Source organism: Nanorana parkeri, unplaced genomic scaffold (assembly GCF_000935625.1).
Source record: "Nanorana parkeri isolate BGI_ZX_2015 unplaced genomic scaffold, ASM93562v1 scaffold713, whole genome shotgun sequence".
NCBI classification, from domain to species: domain Eukaryota; kingdom Metazoa; phylum Chordata; class Amphibia; order Anura; family Dicroglossidae; genus Nanorana; species Nanorana parkeri.
Window position 1 is genome coordinate 243,299 of NW_017306981.1, and position 4,779 is coordinate 248,077.

A 4,779-nucleotide genomic window follows, 5' to 3' on the forward strand; every position below is an offset into this window, starting at 1 on the left:
AAACACGCAGCTCTAAGGCTGTACTTACAACAGTTCGGTAGAATAAAAACCAGTACAATATGGTGAGAGGACGGAACCCCTGGCAGGGAGAATCTGGAGCGATGTAAAACACCAGTAACCTCGATCCCTGTATTAATAAATGGTTTACGCATTTCTGGGGCACGCCCCCAAACAGGTTTTCTAGCTGCTGCCAATTTTTTAAAGCACTTTACATCCTAGTTGTAGAGCCTGCTGACAGTCTATAACAGGTTACATAGCAATTCTAGGTAAAATAATGCATTATTCTATACCAAATTCTGCAGGTTTTCCACATTGCTTCTTGGGAGAATTGTATACACTTGCTATATGGTGCCATGAAACCTTCCACTTATGTTGTAATATGTGTGTGTGTAGGCTGAGGATGCAGGGATCTCAGAAGAAGATATCAGTTACCATAGAAAGGTATCTATTGGGTTAGCCTGCTAGACCAGATAACATTAGGATGAACTTGAGAGATACTCAGAAGGGAGGAAAGAGTTTAAATGCGTTGTTTTATGTTTAACTGGAATATACCTCTATGTGGTCAGTGTGCTACCATCAGGTCTGGGTTTAGACCAAAAAAAGCCAAAATGGGGGCAATAGTGTAGCAGCAGGCTGCAGTTCAAACTTGTCATTCAAATAATATTAACCAAGGTTGCCTGTTGCTTGCAGGCTAATTTAATCAGATGGTCAGAAGTGGCTGTTATTCCTCCAGGAGAAGCCCTAATCACAGGGAAATGCTTATTTCAGGCACTGTATTGCAAACAGTGTGTTAACTAGGGCTCCACATACTGTAAAGGCTCAAGTGCAGTTGTGCAAATCTGTAGATGGATGACATGATTCAGTATTTTCCATTTCAATTTTAATGTTTAAATGTTACAGAAATTCATATTCGATATACCATATGCACAAAATAGCACATCTTGCAGCATACCTTCCAACTGTACTTCATTTGGAACCAAATGTTATTCTGCACTAAAACCTTTATCTTGTCTCTTAATTATCTTGTTTGCTATTTTGAAAAGTCAGAATAAAGGAAAACTAATGGTGAAAAAACAATTCTGGATTGGACTGCCTAAAAACATTGTGCTGGAAGGTGTTCCTCCTTCTCATCTCAGAAAGTGGGGACGTATGGTTCCAGGTTTAAACAACAGATAGGACTACGTGTTACATTGATTCCATACAACAAACAGTATTGGCCTAATTTATACAGAAATACATTTTTTTATAAGCAAACTACTATGTTCCTATCAGTCAGATTTGTAATTCCATCTACTAATTGTCTGTTCAGAAATAGCAGCAGCAATCTGGTTGGTTGTCAAGTGTAATGCAAACACTCTCGATTCAGACAGACACTTTCAAAGGAGGCCAAAGGTATTTTTATACATACTCTATTGCTGCATTGCTCTATTGCTGTAGGAATGGCCATGTAACCTTTGTGTTTAAGACCTTGGTCACACAGGATTCAGCATGTATCAGAACAGTGTGTACAGAAAGCTTTTACAAAGCATTTGAAGAGTTTTTGGCAAGGTCTGTTAAATGTTTATTAAACCCTCACGTTTTTTTGCACATATTTACTGCTAGCAAGCAGTAGGTATATGCAGAAACGTAAAAAAAACAAAAAAAAACCTTTTGAAAAGGGTTTAAACTTACCGGTTTAGCCCACCTATTAAGACCTGTATTCAACATTCCCAAACGGGAACTGAACAGTACTTTAAAGGATTCAACAAAGCTTCTCGAAGCTTCACAATTGCTTAACAAAAGCTTGCTGTACTCCAAGCGGAAGCCCATGTGAACATGGCCTAGCTGTGTCACAACATTCACAATGCATTGAATAAACAGTGTATGGAGTAGCTGTGTGACTTGTCAGGAAATGAAAATAGTTGAAGCCTCTAGATATTATTAACTCTTGTTTTCAATTTAGGAGCTCTCAAAAGCAGTATTTGGTCCTAGCAGACTTATTATCATGGAGAGGAAAATAACTATAGCCAGAGCAGCCGCCAGTATTTATATTTCACTGCCCTGATATCAATATATTAAACTCTGATTGGTTGTTTTGCTAACAGATCTTGCACATCATCCATCTTCTTTATAAAAAATTGTTTCTGCTAAGAAAGAGAATCCCATGGATCTCTACTTGAGTGGGCACCAAAATTAAGGTCACCATTACTTCAAAAATGGACTATCCCATTAACTGTTTGTAGAGAGAATTAGTTCAGTGGTTGGTAAAGCATCATGCAGTCCAAAAGTTAGCTAAACAGCAGTTGGGGTTCTTTGGTATTATTCAGTGTGCCTAATCTAAAGCACAGAAACCAACATCTGCTTTCCATGGCAGCACTTCATGAGTGTAAACAAGTTCAGTCCATCTGTACCTACAGATAAACATTTTGGGTTTGTTCATCCTTGGTAGGCAAGGACTGGATTTGAGGAACATCAATCTGTCAGCTGATGACCAAGAGGCAGAAACCTAACATGAGAGCCACTAGAAGACGCACATAGCTTCCACTGATTTGGTTACTAGATCCCTGGCTTCCACTGTTACAGTTGTTGGAGAAACAGCATTGGATGTTGACACCAGAGGTTTTGGAGCCACCTTGCATTGCCCGGTCACAGAATGACTTGAAGGAGCAGGACTTCATCACTCCACCTGCACAAAACACAAGGAAGTACAGTAAAATGGTTCGGAATATTCAAATAAACCGAAACTGTGCTCAAATATCAGAACAATTAATACAGTTACGTGTCCATTAAAAATATTAACTGTACGTTCCTGAATCTGACGTAGTCTCTTGTTATGCTCTCTATTGTATAACGGAGAAAAGGGGGTTGGTGTTCCTACCTGGAGATCCGACTAATTATACGCCCTAATTCAGGTTTGCATATTCGCTTATTTAGACCGATCCGTGACCAGACAATCATGTACAAAGGAAAAAAGAGGATTAACTCGTAAGGAGGTAACGAGTCAGCAGCGACTCTACTGTATAACACAGACTGGTAGAGAAAGGCAAAGAGCTAATCAAGTATGTTGCATGTGAATGCTGTGTTGAGCAGATAGGAGAGGACCTCATCAATCTGCTGCTGATCCTTCATTGTCCAGTTACAGGCTGGGGGCAGGGAGAGGACCAGGCTGTACAACTAGGATGTAAAATGCTTTAAAAAATTGGTAGCACCTAGAAAACCTGTTTGTAAAGTAGCACAAATGCATTTAAAATATCGGCGCTCTTCCTGAAGGCCTGAGAGTTCTTTGAGATCTAGCACAGGCTAGTCTAATGAGCCTGGTGCACATTCTACAGCAACTGTTCCTTATTTCTGTCATTGATTTCACTGTTTTTTTTACAGGAACTTATTTTAATCACTTTCATACTTGGAGCACTAAAAATAAAACACTGTCAGCTTTTTTAGCTGTACACAGTGTTATACGGTTAGATTAATCCAAACCTTCTTAATAGACATGAAACAGTTTAAAGGGACAGTTCAACTAAAACTGTCTTTTTTTTTGCTCTTGGCTGATAGAGTTCCAAGCTATGCTTCCCCTGCTTTAAAGTTTGACTCCTGCTAAAGCAGTCATAGTCTCCATCCTCCCGCTGTATCCTTTATACAATAAACACCCAAAACACAGGAAGTGAGTCTCCTTCCCAATGGGTGAAGCAAATGGTTGGAGCCGTAAACTTAAGCACAGATACCTCCCCCCCTTGGCATGCCTGTGACATAAAAGATGCCATTTGGCAGCCAAACCAAAAACTAAAATATCTATTTTGGATGGACTGAAATTTTAACAAAGAACTTCAGTAGTAAAAAATAAAAATGCCACTTATAACAGTGATTACCTTCTGGTTAAATCTTTGCTTCTTTGTGGCTCCATGACTGGTTCTATCACTTTTTACCGTATTAGCCAACTGCTTTTGCCTGAACCACGTGGCTACATTTTCTGAGTCTACAGTTATTTCCTGATGTGGTTGCTACTGCAGCCCCTGAGCACCCTTCACTCTCCCGGTCAATAATAATAGAATGTCCAAAGCAGTATAGAAACAAAGGTGACAATTACTTACTGGACTGCCCACGTATTATGGCACATGCATCAGAGTCTCTGGAGCATTCCTGTGACCCTTGACGATTACAGTCTTCATCATTGGAACCCACACAGGAGAAACACTGTAAGCCTTTGCCTGGCAGAAGAATTATATTTATATAAAATAGCTTCACAATCATATATAACAGATACACAAATCCAAAAAGCGTACATAAATTGTTGGGTAGTCAAAGTTATTTTTTCATTTTGGATACAGTGGATACAGTGGGGAAGGTTAAAAACCTAGGACAGTTTATTTTTTTTGCTGCCTGTGTTCCGTTAGATGTAGCTTCACTTCCTGTCCTTGAAAAACAACAGGAAGTGAGGTGAAGTCTTTAAAAAGTGAGGGGAATTTTCCCACTATGGCAGTTGTAAAAGAACAGATGTCCTCATTGGAAGATTTACTCTCCCCTGATGGTCTGGTGCCAACTCTAAAATGTTGGATTTTCCATTACCTTTCCATCTGGTGACAATAGTCACTAGGACAAAGAGGATGAATCTGTCCAGAGGGGACACAGGCAGCAATAAAAACACGATAGTGGTTCTAACCCTTCCGTAATCTAAGTATATATGAAAGAGGTTTTGGCTCTACTTACACTTTAAAGGCCAAGTCTACCCTTTGGACCATATTTCATGTTACGTTTGGTGTAACCTAAAACATGGTCACATCAACACCCCCCCCCCCCCCCCCC